General features: G+C 44.1%; 1 protein-coding gene and 1 long non-coding RNA gene across 2 annotated transcripts in view; both read left to right on the top strand.

The window, feature by feature from the left end:
* The window catches only part of LOC310673482, a 214,663-nt gene that overhangs the window by 33,768 nt on the left and 161,289 nt on the right, over window positions 1–19,606 (top strand). The gene's annotated exons all lie outside the window — the stretch shown is intronic.
* Window positions 1–19,606, top strand: part of KCNS3 (potassium voltage-gated channel modifier subfamily S member 3) — a 442,125-nt gene that overhangs the window by 354,213 nt on the left and 68,306 nt on the right. The gene's annotated exons all lie outside the window — the stretch shown is intronic.

Genomic DNA, 19,606 nt, shown 5'->3' with positions numbered 1-19,606 from the left:
TGCTCCCACGGCAAGTTATCAAGTGGCTAAAAAGAACGCCCTTTTCCAAGGCGTGACATGTTAGTTTTCCTTTTCCTAAATTGGAAGCAGCATCCACAGTTACTTCCCTTCACTGTTACAAAACAGTGGGTGGAGTCATAAAGATGCCCAGAAGGGCTGGCTGAAGCATTTAAATTATTCCTGATCTTAATCTTTTAAATGTTCCCTAAGACTGTCAGAGAGCATTATCAGCACAAAATGCAGATGCTGATGAGAAAGTCTACTTACATCTCCATCCACTTTCTCACTCCCTGAATGATCAAACCAAAGGAGATGGCTATGCCTCTAGAGCCCCAGCGACCAAGGAGCCAGCAGAGTGAGGTATCACAATGAAGGGCGTGTCACAAGGACCTCCGCAACCTAGCAACCACCAGCACTAAACTGACACTGCGCTCAACTGACACAACTAAGTTTCCTTATGTGGCTTTGAATCCATGTTCAGCTTTTTGCAAGTATGTAAAATGAAATTTATCCCTTTATATTCAAGCTTCTGTTGTTCCTGCACCCACTTAGCATATTTAACCTAACTATCTGCCTCTTTGGTCGTATACAGTGGTACTTAATTCGTTCTGGAGGTCCGTTCTTAACCTAAAACTGTTCTTAACCTGAAGTACCACTTTAGCTAATGGGGCCTCCCATTGCCACTGCACCACTGCTGCACGATTTCTGTTCTCATCCTGAAGCAAAGTTTTTAACCTGAGGTAATATTTCTGGGTTAGTAAAGTCTGTAACCAGAAGCGTATGTAACCTGAAGCGTATGTAACCCGAGGCACCACTGTATTGTTGAACAGTGGAAAACCAGAAATCACCCCTTTTGTATTTATTCATTTTATTACCCTCCTTCACCAGCAGGTCCCAGGGCAAGTTACAACCATCCAAAAATATTATTGTTGTTGTTAATTAAATATGTATACCGCCCTATACCCACAGATTTCAGGGCAGTTCACAGGATAAGATCACAATATAAAAATACAAAATACATAATAAAAACAAAAATAGCACAATAACACCCCCCAACAAGAAAGGGCATTGGATGTCAACAGGGAGAGTCTTGAAAATACAACTATGGTATCAAAGGCCAGGTAACAGACCCCCAAAGTGCCCCCATTTCTCAGGGAGAGTCCCAGATTTACAGAAGCTGTCCCAGTTTCTGATGTGATCCTGGAATGTCCTGCTTTTCCTAAGGACCTCCCTATTTTAAACATTCCCTAAGACTGTCATAGGGACGCAGGTGGCGCTGTGGGTTAAACCACAGAGCCTAGGACTTGCTGATCAGAAGGTCGTGGTTTGAATCCCCACGACGGGGTGAGCTCCCGTTGCTCAGTCCCTGCTCCTGCCAACCTAGCAGTTCGAAAGCATGTCAAAGTGCAAGTAGATAAATAGGTACCGCTCCAGCGGGAAAGTAAACCGCATTTCCGTGCGCTGCTCTGTTCGCTAGAAGCGGCTTAGTCATGCTGGCCACATGACCCGGAAGCTGTCTGCGGACAAACGCCGGCTCCCTCGGCCAATAAAGCGAGATGAGCTCGCAACCCCAGAGTCGGTTACGATTGGACCTAATGGTCAGGGGTCCCTTTACCTTTAAGACTGTCATGGAGCATTACCAGCACAGAATGCAGATGCTGATGAAAGTCTACTTACATCTCCATCCACTTTCTCACTCGCTGAATGATCAAACCAAAGGAGATCGCTATGGCTCTAGAGGACCAAGGAGCCAGCAGAGGGAGGTGTCACAATGAAGGGCGTGTCACAAGGACCTCCGCAACCTAGCAACCACCAGCACTCAACTGACACTACTCTCAACTGACACTACTAAGTTTGCTTATATGGCTTTTAATCCATGTTCAGCCCCAACACATTTTAAAAGGGCATTGGATGTCAATCAGATTGATGAAAGGGCCTGGTTAAAAAGGAACCTTTTCCCCTGGCGCCTAAAGGTGTATAATGAAGGCGCCAGGCGAACTTCCCTGGGGAGAGCATCCCACAGATGGGGAGCCACTGCAGAGAAGGCCCGTTCTCATGTTGCCACCCTACGGACCTCTCAGGAAGGAGGCACACAAAGAAGGGTCCCAGAAGATGATCTCAGCATCCGGGTAGGTTCATATAGAAAGAGGCGGTCCTTGAGGTATTGCGGTCCTGAGCTGTTTAAGGCTGTATAGTGTCATCGATCTGTAAGGAGTCAATATTAAACTGCACAAGAAGTTTCCTTGTGCCTGTAGCTAGGAAAATGTCTACTGTGCTTAAACAAGTGAAACATGACAAGCTTCCCAAAACGTGAACTGTTGTAGATGTTACCTTCGATGTGCTGAAAGGCAACTCGGTTTAATATCCAGGTGCTAGACTGCTTTTCACATTCCTTAGCAAATGATAAATATGTGGTAGCTATATTGCAGAAAATATTTGTGTGTTACAAAATCAATCATTACATGTTTTAGCCTTAAAAGGGATGTCTTTCCAGAAGAACCCTCCTTGGAAGGGAAAAAGAAGCAGAAATGTGGAGGTATTTAAAAGTGCCACTAGACTTTAGGGGTTTTTTTGGACTGTACATAACTACAGTGGTACCTCAGGTTACATACACTTCAGGTTACAGACTCCGCTAACCCAGAAATAGTACCTCGGGTTAAGAACTTTGCTTCAGGATGAGAACAGAAATTGTGCTCCGGCGGCTTGACAGTAGCAGGAGGCCCCGTTAGCTAAAGTGGTGCTTCAGGTTAAGAACAGTTTCAGGTTAAGAACGGACCTCCGGAACTAATAAGTACTTAACCTTAGGTACTTCTGTACTTTCTGGAAACTACTTCCCAAACCTTGTTTCCCCAAGCAAGACTCTAGAATTAAATTCTTATCAAATCTAGATGACCTTTCTTTTTAACAGAAAGATTTATGGCTATATATATATATATATATAGTGGATCAACACTCTCTTTGACACAAAGGGAGGCTGTGTTTAGAAACTAGCATAGAAAGCTGCACTGCACATTGAGACAGTGTTAGAAATAAGACGTGTTTTCCTTCCTGAAGGGCAAAGTGCTAAATCTACCACTGAGTTTTATTATTTCACCAGTAGCACTTAGCCTATAACAGATCTAGTAATATTGCTAACTGCGGCTTCCTTTCATCTGCTGATGTAAAATGGCAGAGCTTCAACACCTCCTTAGACATGAAAAGATTTTTACCTTGACTCGTGATAACAGCTCCCATTAATCTTTCTCACTGTGAGCTGTCTGCATTTTATCCTAAAAGTGCTAATGCTAAAGTTTTCAGAGAAGGCTTCGAGATAGGAAAGAGGAGCCAGTCAGAAAATTCTTTCTAAAAAGATTTAAAATTCTCTTTCAGTCAATGAATGTGGTTTTCATTTTCTGCTTCAGCACAATGCAATCAACCCTTTCAAAAAAAATAAGATTAATTATTGTTTTTTGGAGGTACGCAAGACAGCCTCCTGGTTACAGTAGTTTCCCTATTTATTTATATTTTTGTAGGGGGAAATGTTTGTAAGATAGCTAATTAGTTGCTGATGGACCTTCTCTTCGCATTTGCCTCTGGGTGACAACATAGATCTAAAGAAGAACACAATAAAATTGGTAAAGGTAAAGGACCCCTGGATGGTTGTTGTTGTTTAGTCATTTAGTCGTGTCTGACTCTTCGTGACCCCATGGACCAGAGCACGCCAGGCACTCCTGTCTTCCACTGCCTCCTGCAGTTTGGTCAAACTCATGCTTGTAGCTTCAAGAACACTGTCCAACCATCTCGTCCTCTGTTGTCCCCTTCTCCTTGTGCCCTCCATCTTTCCAAACATCAGGGTCTTTTCCAGGGAGTCTTCTCTTCTCATGAGGTGGCCAAAGTATTGGAGCCTCAGCTTCAGGATCTGTCCTTCCAGTGAGCACTCAGGGCTGATTTCCTTCAGAATGGATAGGTTTGATCTTCTTGCAGTCCATGAGACTCTCAAGAGTCTCCTCCAACACCATAATTCAAAAGCATCAATTATTCGGCAATCAGCCTTCTTTGTGGTGTAGCTCTCACTTCCATACATCACTACTGGGAAAACCATAGCTTTAACTATACGGACCTTTGTTGGCAAGGTGATGTCTCTGCTTTTTAAGATGCTGTCTAGGATGGTTAAGTCTAGTCAAAAGCGACTATGGGGTTGCAGCGCTCATCTCGCTTTCATGGCAAGAGAGCCGGTGTTTGTCCACAGACAGCTTTTTGGGTTATGTGGCCAGCATGACTAAACCGCTTCTGGTGCCTGTGACGGAAACCAGAGCGCACGGAAACGCTGTTTACCTTCCCACCTCAGAGGTACTGTACCTATTTATCTACTTGCACTGGCGTGCTTTCGAACTGCTAGGTTGGCAGGAGCTGGGACAGAGCGACGGGAGCTCACTCTGCCATATGGATTCAAACCGCCGACCTTCTGATCAGCACCACCCGCACCTCCTTACTCTGTCCCAGCTCCTGCCAACCTAGCAGTTCGAAAGCACATCAGTGCTTACACAGCCCACTCTTCCATGGATGAAAGGAAAGCATGAGGGTTCCACTGGCCCCACCAATGCACTTCCCACTGGGTTTGATGCATAGGTAGAGCTGCTCCATATGAAGAGGGAGTCTGGCTGGGTCAGGTTCCTCCTTGCCTGGAGGAGATTGGATGTAGGGCTGACTGTCTATAGCTCCAGTGGTAGTGCTTTGTCCACAGAAAGTCCCAGATTGAATCCCTCTCATCTCTGAAGAGAGCTGGGAAGGGTTCCTGCCTGAAAGTCTGGAAAGATGCTACCAGTCAGTGTTGCTGTTGGCAATGGGTTGCATCTCCGGGGCTGAAGTCATCCAGCTATGTTAGCAGCACCCAAGTGACCTCCCTAGGAAGTGTGTATGGAAGTCCTGGGCTGCCCAGGCAGCCTCGCTGATGTGGTCCCAAGGAAAGGAAAGCAATATGTTTGGCAACAGCTGGGCGGCAGGAGTTGCCACAAGGATGCCTACAAGAGTCCACTCTGGATTTGTGTAGGGTTTACTCCTTAGCGGGTGGCGCTGTGGACGCGGGTGGCGCTGTGGGTTAAAGCCTCAGCGCCTAGGGCTTGCCGATCGAAAGGTCGGCGGTTCGAATCCCCGCAGCGGGGTGCGCTCCCGTTGTTCGGTCCCAGCACCTGCCAACCTAGCAGTTCGAAAGCACTCCCAGGTGCAAGTAGATAAATAGGGACCGCTTACTAGTGGGAAGGTAAACAGCGTTTCCGTGTGCGGCTCTGGCGAGCCAGAGCAGCGATGTCACGCTGGCCACGTGACCCGGAAGTGTCTTCGGACAGCGCTGGCCCCGGGCCTCTTGAGTGAGATGGGTGCACAACCCTAGAGTCTGTCAAGACTGGCCTGTACGGGCAGGGGTACCTTTACTCCTTAGCTTTTTTCTCTCCCAAATATACCCCACAAAGCAGCTGAGGTTTAGGATCAGAGTTTCCCTTCTGCTAGATGGGCTACCTTCCCAGGTGGACGAGCCCCATCTGCCCCTCACGTCCCTCTACAACACAGGCAGAAACTGCCTTCTTGACCACTGGACCCACTACACTGGTACTTCGGGTTACAAACACTTTGGGTTACAGACTCTGCTAACCTGGAAGTAGTACCTCGGGTTAAGAACTTTACCTCAGGATGAGAACAGAAATCGTGCAGCGGCAGCGGGAGGCCCCATTAGCTAAGGTTAAGAACGGTTTCAGGTTAAGAACGGACCTCTGGAACGAATTACGTTCGTAACCAGAGGTACCACAGTATTGGTTTCGTCCACTAACTCTGACTCCATATAAGGCAGATTTTTAAGTTCCCAGGATTAGGAATTGAATAACGGCCTTTCCCACACAGGTGGCAGAGAAACATTTCCATGGCAGGGATGTTGGCACAACATTATAATCCCCCATGCGTTCTTTCAACACATGGGAGGGCTGCCAAATATTTCCTGGTGAAATCGACATATAATGTTAAGCTGATAGAAATATAGCAGAAACACTTTCCAGCTACCTATGAAATGCGAGTTACCACACAGAGAAACTTATATACACGAGCAGCTAAAAATGCCAGATCAAAAATCTTCATGATGAGTCGATGCCTTTGGAGAAATATGGAATATGTCAAAGTATAAGAGACATATTTTCTTTGCTGCTTTATTTGCAGTGGTGGTTTCCCCTCAAGCCCCAGTCTCTCTTCAGCAATTGCGTGCAACTTCACCATGAATGGATAGGGAGAGATAATTCGGAATGATAGAGTTTCATGCCATTGTCCAACTCAACTGGGGAGATAACAAATCTGAATAGGCGATAAATATGTTGTCTTTGGCCTTTTCTTTTCCATCAGTTCAACCTAATTGGAGCCTTTGACACTAAGGTGTCAATGCAGGAATTGCTCCTTCAACTTTGTGGCAGGTGATTTGCATTTCAGAGTTTGACACATTTATAGTCTTTGATCTTTTAACCACCAGCCTGCATCCCTGTTTGGGTGTTTTGTTTTTTAAAAAACAACAGGTGAAGTGATCAGCTCTTCTTAGGAACAACAAGGAAAACCCAGATCAACCTTCCAGATCCAGATCCTAAACATATTTACCTGGAAATGTCATTCTTTGCTCAATAACACTTAATTATGTGAAGCGGATTGTAGGCTTTATAGTACAACTGTATACTCGGAAGGAAGTCTCTGTATGTTAATGTTGCTTAAAGGTAAAGGGACCCCTGACCATTAGGTCCAGTCGTGGCTGACTCTGGGGTTGCGGCGCTCATCTCGCTTTATTGGCCGAAGGAGCCTGCGTACAGCTTCCGGGTCATGTGGCCAGCATGACTAAGCCGCTTCTGGCGAACCAGAGCAGCGTACGGAAATGCCGTTTACCTTTCCACCGGAGCTGTACGTATTTATCTACATGCACTTTGACATGCTTTTGAACTGCTAGGCTGGCAGGATCAGGGACCGAGCAACGGGAGCTCACCCCATCATGGGGATTCGAACCGCCAACCTTCTGATCGGTAAGCCCTAGGCTCTGTGGTTTAACCCACAGCGCCGCCCTCATCCCATTAATGTTGCTTACTCTCAGGTAATAAGGCTGCAAGCTTAGTCTGATTTATAGCAAACAAAGCAGCTGATTAGTAGTGATGCCAATCATGCTTTTCCAAACCTGGTTGGACTACAGCTCCATCATCCCTGACTATAAGCCATTCTGGTTGAGGGTGATGGGAGTTGTAGTCCAAAATTTTTGGACTGGCCCAGAACACAAAACCACATGTTCTAACATTATGGTACTGTAGCTATCTTTATTTTAAATTAAGTTCACAAAGGTTCACTACAACAGTATGATACAAACCGAAGGTATACACTGGTTCCTGTTTATTTGAACCCTCCAAGGGATTTTTAAATTTCCCCCCCGAAAGATAGGTCCCATATGATTCACTTAGATCGCACAATTTGTTCTGCAGTGTGTACAATGAGGCACAATTTATTTTGGTTTTTGTAAGCATGAGAAGGAGCTGTACAGGGCATAATACACTAGAACTGCTGTAGCTCAACATGGATGAGAGCCCGAGGAAAAGGGAACTATTGTCCTTCCTGCCATAGTCCTTTGTTCCCCATACAGGACATTCAGAATTTCCTCTGGGTGATGGCTTTTGGGTAATGCAGAGATTTGCAGGAGAAAGAGAGAGTTGCTTTCATTAGTCTTGTCATCTGGGCAGGAACACAGGTGGTGCTGTGGTCTAAACCACTAAGCCTCTTGGGCTTCCAAATCAGAAAGTTGGCAGTTCAAATCTGTGCAACGGTGTGAGCTCTCATTGCTCTGTCCCAGCTCCTGCCAACCTAGCAATTTGAAAGCACATCAGCGCAAATCGATAAATAGGTACCTCTGCGGTGGGAAGGTAAATGGCATTTCCATGAGCTCTGGTTTTCATCACTGTGTTCCGTTGTACCAGAAGAGGTTTAGTCCTTCTGGCCACATGACCCGGAAAGATTTCTCTGGACAAACGCCTGCTCCCTCAGCCTGAATGTGAGATGAGCGCCGCAACCCCGTAGTCGCTTTTGACTGGACTCAGCTGTCCAGTGGTCCTTTACCATCTGGGTAGTCCTGGGCTGCCCAGATGAGAAGACCCTCTTGGCTTTGCTGATGTGGCCCAAAGGAAAACAGAGCAATATGTTTGGCACCAGCTGGACTGCAGGAGTTGCCAGAAGGAGACATACAAGATGCTATCTGACCGTCTTAGGGACTCCACTCCGGATTTCCATAGGGTTTGCCCCTTAGCCTTTTCTTCTCCTAAAGTTATCCTGCAAGGAAGCGGAGGTTTACAGAGAGTTTTTCTTCTCCTTCCTTCCTTCCCAGGTTGATAAGCCCCACTTGCATCTCGAAAGATAAAGACTGTACAGCGTATTGGACTCCAACGTCAAACTGCTGGTAATTTTATCCAGCCACCCTTCTGACTTCTGAGATCTCAGCCTGCATTGCCCACACATTTTCAAACATATCTTCAAAACCGTTCTAGACTAGAAACTGTTTCCCCTATAAATTAAAAGTAAGATTATCCAATATCTTCAGAAGTGTGTCCTAGCACACAGTCCTGACAACTGTGTTAGGAGCATAGAAAGTTGCCTTATGCCAGGGGTCAGCAAACTTTTTCAGCAGGGGGCCGGTCCACTGTCCCTCAAACCTTGGGGGGGGGGGGGCTGGACTATATTTTGGAAAAAAATGAATGAATTCCTATGCCCCACAAATACCCCAGAGATGCATTTTAAATAAAAGGACACAATCTACTCATGTAAAAACACACTGATTCCAGGACCATCCGCTGGCTGGATTTAGAAGGCGATTGGGCCGGATCCAGCCCCCGGGCCTTAGTTTGCCTACCCATGTCTTATGCTGAGTCTGCACAATGATCCTTCCAGATCAGTACAGTGTTGTCTTCGTGTACTGTCCATGGTCCTGAAGGCTTTCAGACAGAGGTCTCTCCCACAGCTCCACTAGAAGATTGCAAGGATCAAACATGGGGACCTTTGGTCCTTCTGCATCAATTTCTGGCCTATGTAGTCACACAGCACCCAAAGCTCCTTCACTTTTTAGCAGAAGTCCCTTCCAGTTCTGCCTCCAGGACATTACCATCGCTAATTTTGATCTCCGGAAGACTGATGCATCTGTCTGTGTGGCTTCACTTCTAACCTTTTAGTGAATAAGAGAGCTATGATTGCCTGCCATGGTCTGATAAATATGTGCGGCAGAGCCTGGCAGATCAAGTCAAAGAAATTAGAGTTGAGCCAAGCTGTTTTTCATCTGCGTCTTCCCCCACAGCTGCCAATATGGGCATTAGTGAATTGCATTTGCGTTGAATCTAGTTCCAGGTATATTAGCAACAGAGCTGCCGATTTAAATGCAACTGCCCCAGGTTTCTCTGCACAGTGAGCCATTCACGTGCAACCTCTAGGCATGAGTCCAAAACTCAGGTACCAACCCAGATTTTGGCAGTACATTCAGGCTCCTGCCTGATCAATGACACCAGGATTATAGGAATCACAGCAGCCTCTAGTATGGCAGATGGGTCAAGGATGTCATTGTTGTTTTATGCATCTGAAGCTCCCATCTGATTCCAAAACCAATGCAGACATTGCAGGAGGTTCTGAGTGTGGAAATCTGTCTTTTCAATCGCTATCCTCTTCTATGAACTGACCTTGGAAATCTATCACCACAGAATCTTCTGAGAAGGATTCTGACAATGTTTTGACTGGGGCTGTCAACTCATTAAATAATTTTAGCAGATCAATCTCTGGCTTATGAACGAACCAAGCTTGATTTTTCTAACACCACAGAAGCCCCTGTTGGAATGACAGTAGGCAGCGTCATTTTAGGGGGCTGGGAGGGGGAGGAAATGTCCTAGATCATGCTTGGAAAATCCATTTTTAAAATAATTATCAGATCTGTTTTGGAAGGCTGATTCTTTCATTTTAAAAAGTTATGGATGGATTTGGGAAAGCTGATTCTCTACAAAGCCCGAACAACTTGTCATGTAGCTTCCTCATCTGACAAGATTGCAGAAAGGAAAACAAATGGGAGACGATTGTTATTCTGAGCATACGCTTTATAAAAATGAAATGTCAGGGTAAAAAACTTTGATGGCAATAGGAGAGTACGTTTTGGAACACAAATTCCTCATTTATATGGCGGTAGCCGCCAGAGGTTGTGGGGAGAGTGGAGTTTGCATTTTGTTTGTTTTTTGTACACACTCATCAGCATAAAACAGTGGCATTTTTTTGCATTAGGGAGAACTGTGGAACACAGCAATATTGTATGCAAAGGCATCAGTCTGTGCCTAAAAGATGAGAAGGAAGATCAGATTCCTACTCGTACTGCAACTTCCCACCATATTGTATACCAAGCATATTCAGCAGGGAAAACTTGCATGTAGGATCTTTATGGGGGCGTTTCTCATTCATCCAAGGGATGCTTTGGCCCACTAGATGTTGCTGAATGACCCCTCCCATCAGCACCAGTAAACATGGCCGACAGCCAGGGATGATGGGAGTTGTAGTTCAGCAACATCGTTCAGCCCGGACACTGAGATCCAGCACCGAGGGCCTTCTGGCGGTTCCCTCATTGCGAGAAGTGAGGTTACAGGGAACCAGGCAGAGGGCCTTCTCGGTAGTGGCACCCGCCCTGTGGAACACCCTCCCTTCAGATGTGAAGGAAATAAGCAGCTATCTTCTTTTCAAAAGACATCTGAAGGCACCCCTGTTTAGGGAAGTTTTTAATATTTAACGCTGTATTGTTTTTAACACTTGATTGGAAGCCACCCAGAGTGGCTGGGGAAACTCAGCCAGATGGGCGGGGTATAAATAATAAGTTGTTGTTATTATTATTATTATTATTATTATTATTATTATTATTATTATCTGAGGGAACCAAAGCTCCCCCACACCGGCGATAACTCCTGCAAATTGCAGAGTGGATTTCAAGAACTGGCATTCAAATCCTTTATCACCATTTGGTCAACAGGTAAAATGACTCCACTATAATGGAGCTGCATTTTAATGATATTTTATGCATTCATATCCATTTCCTTAAGGATTTGTTGTTACTTTTAAAATTTAGATATCAATATCTGAGCTGCTGTCAACAAATTCCCCGCCCTTGCCCTATGGTTAATACCTTGTATGGTATCTCATTCAGTCTCCCTAATGATGGCTTTCTTGGTTGTATTATGAATGTATTTTCCATAATATTACCAATTTCTTTAATCAGTCTAAAATGCCTGTTTTAGTTGTAATAAGAAAATTGGCTTTAAGTTGCAGTCGTGTAAGCCCTGTGGTCTAAACCACAAAGCCCAGGGCTTGCTGATCAGAAGGTCGGCGGTTCGAATCCCCACGACCGGGTGAGCTCCCATTGTTCGGTCCCTGCTCCTGCCAACCTAGCAGCTCGAAAGCACATCAAAGTGCAAGTAGATAAATAGGTACCGCTCTGGCAGGAAGGTAAATGGTGTTTCCGTGCACTGCTCTGGTTCGCCAGAAGTGGCTTAGTCATACTGGCCACATGACCCGGAAGCTGCACGCCAGCTCCCTCGGCCAATAAAGCAAGATGAGTGCCGCAACCCCAGAGTCAGCCATGACTGGACCTAATGGTCAGGGGTCCTTTTACCTTTACCTTTAAACCCTCTGCAAAGAGCCTAATACAAACTAAGAATTGCTGTAGAATAATTATTATTAAATAAAAGCTGGAATGAAAAGGATGGACATTTGAGGTGACAGGGAGTGATATGAATCTTCTAGCTGGGGTGTTAGATCTCTGATGACACAGACATGCCAGTTAACAGCTAAACGTTGCCATTGCAAAATGGTAATGTGAACTAGATCTAAGCTGATCTGTATTGAGGTACCGGCATGGCCTTTAATTCCTATAACACCATCCCATTTACATTTGTGCAGAAATTGAAATGATAACTCACTTATCAAAAGACACCTATGCGTACCATTCATACCAAATAAAATTTCAGACTATTCATCAGCTCACTTTAGCAAGTATTCCAGTTATGTAAAGGCAAGTGAGGAGACAGGATAGCTAAATTTGATTGCTAAATCCTATACAGTGGTACCTCGGGTTACATACGCTTCAGGTTACATACGCTTCAAGTTACAGACTCTGCTAACCCAGAAATATTACCTCAGGTTAAGAACTTTGCTTCAGGATGAGAACAGAAATCGTGCTCCAGTGGCGCGGCAGCAGCAGCTAAAGTGGTACCTCAGGTTAAGAACAGTTCCAGGTTAAGAACAGACCTCCGGAATGAATTAAGTACTTAACCTGAGGTACCACTGTACAGTACATACTGAACTCTGTGGGGCTTACTTCTGAGTGTGTGTTTCAAAGATTGGGCAAAATTTAAGCTATTTTGTGAGGCAATGAAAGCTGGTGATTAAGTGTTTATACTGAATTTACCGTAGTTCTTTAAATCAGAGACACAATATATCGTCTTTGGATTTCTTTGTTGAAATTGTGCTTGGAAAAAGTGTACATTTTGACAGGAAGGAAACCTCACTCTTCTCTGCCCAAATAATAACAACAAGCCTGCACTCTGTACTATTTCTGATCCTTTTCCGTTAGTTTAAAACGAGAAGCAGACATTAAAGAAGACCAACCACACGGCGTCATCTCCTTTCAACTTCTGTTAACAGGGGCATTAAAAAGACCCTCCTCAATATCAGCTGGAAAATGCCAAGTCATAAAAGTTGTACTTAAAAGGTGAGTAGGTGTAAATTCGGCACATGAGACTGTTTTCATCTAGGAAGCCGGTTGATTAGAGGCCAGTTGTCTTAATGAATTGGGAAGTTGCTGTCACATCTCAGTCAGTCGAGATTGCCACTTCTGGGGGGATCAAATGTTCACATGGGATGTTCTCAGATATGGCATATTGGCCCTGATCTTGCTAGTGTGTGACCAGAGGACACCGCCTTTGCGAGACACCAGTGAGATCAAGAAACCCAACCTGCATGGATCTGCGAATCAGATTCTGGGGCTGCTTCACACATGACCCTGAGACATTTATCGGTCCAATGCAGAAGGTTTCAACCTTTCTGAGTCCACGGCTCCCTTGACTGACTGAAGATTGAATGTTGCTTGGCTTCAAATTTCTGAATAAATTGTTGGAGTCATAAAAAAACCCCAACACCTATCACTCAGGCAGGAAATCTTCCTGTTTTTTTATGGTGTCACCGAGCGCGCCTACGATATGAGCTCCATAGCTCGAAAACCTTTAACATTATGAGATTACTGGGTGACCAAAAAGGTCTTTCCTCTTCCTGCCCCAATTTGTATGAGGTGGAAGAAAATTTAGGGTCCCCCAAATATGAATTCTACCTAGATATTATACATTAAAAACCTCTTTAGCCACAGGAAAACAGAATGAGCCTGTTTCTTGGTTCTTTCCTAACAACGATAGTAAAAAGAGAATGTTATGTTTTTATCGTGTGATAGTGACTCCAGTGGTGAGATGTACAAAGGGCAAGAGGGATCCAAGTGGCAAAATTTACAATGGCAAGTATTAGATCATTTTTCACAAGCACTTTTCTTTTCTTTTCTTTTTTTACAAAGTAATAATCATAAATAAATAAGAATAAAAATGTGCGCCCCACCACCAAGACCATTCCATTATAACTATCCAACCTCCCAAATTTTCAACACCTCTTGCGATGGTTTGACCCCTTTCTGTTTTAACAGTACAAATTCTACAAACAACCTCCATATTTCCGCAAAATAATTTCTCCTGCATATTCCCCGTCTTACCTTAATGGCACATGTTAATTTATCATTAATAGCTATTATGGAAGTGAGAGCTGGACCATAAAGAAGGCTGATCGCCGAAGAATTGACGCTTTTGAATTATGCTGCTGGAGGAGACTCTTGAGAGTCCCATGGACTGCAAGAAGATCAAACGCATCCATTCTTAAGGAAATCAGCCCTGAGTGCTCACTGGAAGGACAGGTCCTGAAGCTGAGGCTCCAATACTTTGGCCACCTCATGAGAAGAGAAGACTCACTAGAAAAGACCCTGATGTTGGGTAAGATAGAGAGCACAAGGAGAAGGGGATGGCAGAGGACGAGATGGTTGGACAGTGTTCTCGAAGCTACAAACATGAATCTGACCAAACTGCGGGTGGCAGTGGAAGACAGAAGTGCCTGGCGTGCTCTGGTCCATGGGGTCACGAAGAGTCGGACACGACTGAACGACTAAACAACAACAAGCTATATCCCACACCTCTTTATACCATTCTTCCATTTTACAGTGTTACCTCGGGTTAAGAACTTAATTCATTCCGGAGGTCCATTCTTAACCTGAAACTGTTCTTAACCTGAAGCACCACTTTAGCTAATGGAGCCTCCCGCTGCTGCCGTGCCACTGCCACGCAATTTCTGTTCTCATCCTGAAGCAAAGTTCTTAACCCAAGGTACTATTTCTGAGTTAGTGGAGTCTGTAACCTGAAGCACTTGTAACCTGAAGTGTCTGTAACCTGAGGTACCACTGTATATTCTGCTTGCCCCTTCCACTTCTTAGCTATAATAACTCGTGCAGCTGTCAATAAATTTGTGAGCAAGTGCTTTGTAGCATCTGTACCTTCCACCCCACCATAAATTGATAATAGCACTACCTCTGGACTTTCGATAAGCTTCAACCCAATGGTTTCTGTTATCTCCTTAAAAACCCTTTGCTTAAAAAACATGTACATGTTTACACCTCCACCACATGTGAACATAATTCCCTGTTTACCGGCATCCCCTCCAACACAACACCAAATATTCCTTGTTTATTTGATTTAATCTGACTGGTGTTAAATACCACCTCCAAATTAATTTATAATAATTTTCTTCTTGGGAAGTATGAAACTGCCTCATACAAGGTTAGACTACAGTGGTACCTCGGGTTAAGTACTTACCGGTAATTCGTTCCGGAGGTCCGTTCTTAACCTGAAACTGTTCTTAACCTGAAGCACCACTTTAGCTAATGGGGCCTCCCGCTGCTGCCGCGCTGCTGGAGCACGATTTCTGTTCTCATCCTGAAGCAAAGTTCTTAAGCCGAGGTACTAGTTCTGGGTTAGCGGAGTCTGTAACCTGAAGGGTATGTAACCTGAGGTACCACTGTATTTGTGTATCTAACCATCAGTGAAGGCAGGCCATTAGGGTGAATAGACACTGACCCACACAGCTTGCCCTCAGCCAGCACCTAATGCCCACCTAGGGCCATGCATTCACAACAGAAAAAGGTATCAGGACAATTCCTCCGTGTGAGGTATGTTTTTTGGGGGGACATTACAGGCTTCCACATTCTTCTGCTGGTTTTTCTATGTACATTTTGCTTCATGTTCACTAGTAAAGCCAACAATTTGTAAAGGCCTACAATTTCAGGAACGCTTTGCCTCTGGGATCATATAAAACGGCAATCAAAGTTTAATAACCACAACCCCAAATGCTCAGATTTTAATTAGTTCATCTATTTTGGCTTATAGTTTGCTATCACAATTCGAGAGGAGTTCTGAGAAGCCTGTGCCATTGAAATTAACTCTTGACCTCCACTGCCCGCAGTCCAAGGGATCTATGACCCCAAACATTTCTCCAATGAAAGTAGGAACATTGTATTTAATAATAATAAAAAATAATAATTTTATTATTTACACCCGCCCCCCATCTGACTGAGTTGCCCCAGCCACTCTGGGAGGCTTCCAAAATATTTTTAAAAAGCATAATAAAACATTAAACAGTAAAAAGAAAACTTCTCTATACAGGGCTGCCTTCAGATGTCTTCTATTTTTTAAAAAAATAATATTTTAATTAAATTTTCAACAAAAATAAAAAACAAACAACAACAAACATGACAACCACAAACAAAGAAAAATGTACATAAAATCAATATCAAATCCCTAAAATTGTCTTCTCCGAATCCCGTGACTCCTCCCCCCCCCCCCCCCGGTTCTTTAAATTTCTTTTTGAAGTGCATATCATTTCTACTCCATTTCTTTCCCTACCTCAAATTTCTTACATTATTTCTAAAATTACAAGTGCTCTTAAAATCCTGCCAATGCATTAACCTGTTTACAATACTTATGTAAGTACATAATAAACATTTCCCATTCTTTTTTAAATTTCTTGTCATCTGAGCTTTCCAGTTAATTTTGCCATTTCAGCGTAGTCCATTAACTTAGTTTGCCAATCTTCTTTGTTTGGGACTGCTTCCTCTTTCCACCTTCAGGCTAACGGTTGTAGAGTTACTTATCTCCTTGGCTCGGAGGTCACCTAACTCCATACCCACCAACATTTCTCCGATGAAAATAAGGGTAAAGGGGACCCCTGACCATTAGGTCCAGTCATGACCGACTCTGGGGTTGTGGCGCTGATCTCGCTTTATTGGCCGAGGGAGCCGGCGTACAGCTTCAGGGTCATGTGGCCAGCATAACTAAGCTGCTTCTGGCGAACCAGAGCAGCACACGGAAATGCTGTTTACCTTCCTGCCAGAGCAGTACCTATTTATCTACTTGCACTTTGACATGCTTTCGAACTGCTAGGTTGGCAGGAGTAGGGACAGAGCAACGGGAGCTCACCCCGTCGCAGGGATTCGAACCGCCGACCTTCTGATCAGCAAGTCCTAGGCTCTGTGGTTTGGGCGTCCTAAAGAAAAGTGGGACATTCCGGGATCAAATCAGGAACAGGGACGGTTTCTGTAAATCCGGGACTGTCCCTGGAAAATAGAGACGCACGATCAGTGGTCAATAGATCGTCAACATCAGCAGCACCTTCATTATTACTCACACAGCAGTTCTGAGTATTCAGAATGCTTTAGTTGCCTAAATTCTGCAGGACATTTTTTCATAGCTCATGGCCTCCCTGTTCGTGATGGTGCCTTGATGTGTCCTAAAACTACCTGCAAACCCTCAAAGTGTTTTCCAGGGACAGTCCCAGATTTAGAGAAGCCAACCTTGTTTCTGATTTGATCCCAGAATGTCCCACTTTTACTTAGGATGTCCCTATTTTCATCGGAGAAATATTGGAAGGTATAGAGTTATCTGAAGGTAGCCCTGTATAGGGAAGGTTTTTTAAAAATGTTTTATTACATCTTAATGTATGTTGGAAGCTGCCCAGAGTGGCTGGAGCAACCCAGTCAGAAGGGTGGGGTATGAACAGTAAAATAATAATAATAATAATAATAACAACAACAACAACAACAACAACAATAACAATAATAATAATAATTAAATAAATAAAATAGTAAATTTTATTTATACCCCACCCTCCCCGGCCAGAGCCGGAACGGAGTGTCCCTGTTTTCATTGTAGAAATGTTGGAGGGTATGTATCTGCTCCGTATAGTTAAAGCTATGGTTTTCCTAGTAGTGACATATGGAAGTGAGAGCTGGACCATAAAGAAGGCTGATCGCCGAAGAATTGATGCCTTTGAATTATGGTTCTGGAGAAGACTCTTGAGAGTCCCATGGACTGCAAGAAGATCCAACCTATCCATTCTGAAGGAAATCAGCCCTGAGTGCTCACTGGAAGGACAGATCCCGAAACTGAGACTCCAGTACTTTGGCCACCTCATGAGAAGAGAAGACTCCCTGGAAAAGACCCTGATGTTTGGAAAGATGGAGGGCACAAGGAGAAGGGGATGACAGAGGACAAGATGGTTGGATAGTGTTCTCGAAGCTACCAGCATGAGTTTGACCAAACTGCGGGAGGCAGTGGAAGAAAGGAGTGCTTGGCGTGCTCTGGTCCATGGGGTCACAAAGAATTGGACATGACAAAACGACTAAACAACAATGTACCTGCTTAGTATGAGAAGGGCAACACAGTCCCATCCCCCCCATCTCTCTCACTGCCAACGAAAACCAAGAAATGAACAGAAATAGAAGCTACTCGTGTGACGCTGACACACAAACGCTATGTAGAAGAACGAAAGTTAGCCACCACCCCCTTCTCTCCTCCCAGCTCTCTCCCTCCACCTCTCTTCTCCCCAACTTTATATTGACTATAATGCCTGTGTCTCACGCTGAATATGAATGATCTGTAGAAAGAAATCTATGAACTGAAAGCAGAGACGCTGTACGGACCTTTGTAACCCAAGAGAATATTTAATAAAAACATTTTAAAAAAAATATTAGTTTTTTAAAGGGGGGCAACATGGAGAGGAAAGACCACATGAAAATTATTATTATTATTATTATTGGTAGTTATGGTGTTGATGATTATGATGATAACTCCAGCATTTCAGCTTGGGAGCTGCTTTTTGGTAAATACCAGCAAAGGAAGGCTGCTTTCATAATCAGTTTGCTGAGTTCTGGCTGACTCCTTCCCTTACTTTTGAGGATTTTAGGTGGAACTGCTGCCTGGCTATGACACTAGGGAGGAACAAGGATGAACACATTTCAGTGGTACCTCAGGTTAAGTATTTAATTTGTTCCGGAGGACTGTTCTTAACCTGAAGCACTGCTTTAGCTAATGGGGCCTCCTGCTGTTGCTGCGCCGCTGGAGCACGATTTCTGTTCTCATCCTGAAGCAAAGTTCTTAACCTGAAGCACTATTTCTGGGTTAGTGGAGTCTGTAACCTGAAGCATATGTAACCTGAAGGTACCACTGTACTTTTCCCCAGAGAACCCAGGAATTGTGGTTTACCTCAGCATTCCTGGGATTCTTGGGTGCATGCTTTTAATGCATGGTGTGTATGGAGACAGCGTAATTTTTGTTCCTGTACAAGGTTTCATTTTGACAGCCTCTCAGGGCCCTAAAGCAGGGTAGAAGTATTCCAAATAAATGAATAATCTAAAATCCTTGCAGCAATTCCGGTAGGTAAGCTATTATTCTCATGTCTGCATTGCAGATGAGGGAGCTGTAAAAAAAAAAAAGTTAACGGAAGCCCTGAGTGAGCTCAGAGCAAAGACATAATTTCAACCAGAGACATCCCAACCTATAGTACAGAACTATGCATGTCTACTCAGAAGTAAGCCCCACTGAGTTCAGCGGCACTTACTCCCAGGTAAAAAGGACAGCGGCTGTAGTCTCCTAAACCATTATGCTACATTCACTAGAAAGAGTCAGCCAAGCTCTGTCTAAATAATGTGACACTACTGTTCCTGCTAAATGTAGATAATGGGATTGATCGAAATGCCTTCAGAAAGAATTCCATTATTTTACCAAGCCATTCAGACCAATACGAGAAAATTATTCTAAGTAGAACATCTGTACTATTCTGTGGTGGTGGGTAGGCAAAAGGCAATATTGCCTCTAAAAGCTAACATATTTGCATATTATGATATTGTTTTGTGCAAGGAGCTTCAAGTGCTGTATAGGGGTTATAATAATTTGGAAGGCTTTTAATGCTTGTTTTTGGTGTGTGCTTTTAAAAGGAATGTTCAACGTGATGGACATTTAGAATGTTTAGATCCAGAAAGAAGACAATGAAAACATTAAAAATCTGAAACACATTTCTCCATCCCTCCAGTTTGGTATATTTGGGGAGTAAAATGTGGGGAATCAACTCTGCGTTTGTGGGGGGCAGGGTGACATAGGGGAACACATTTCATTGGAAGCAATTCCACAAGGAATATTTTATTCAA

Source organism: Podarcis tiliguerta (assembly GCF_965153285.1).
Source record: "Podarcis tiliguerta genome assembly, chromosome: 3".
Lineage (NCBI taxonomy): Eukaryota > Metazoa > Chordata > Lepidosauria > Squamata > Lacertidae > Podarcis > Podarcis tiliguerta.
This window is presented reverse-complemented; position numbering and strand designations above follow the sequence as displayed.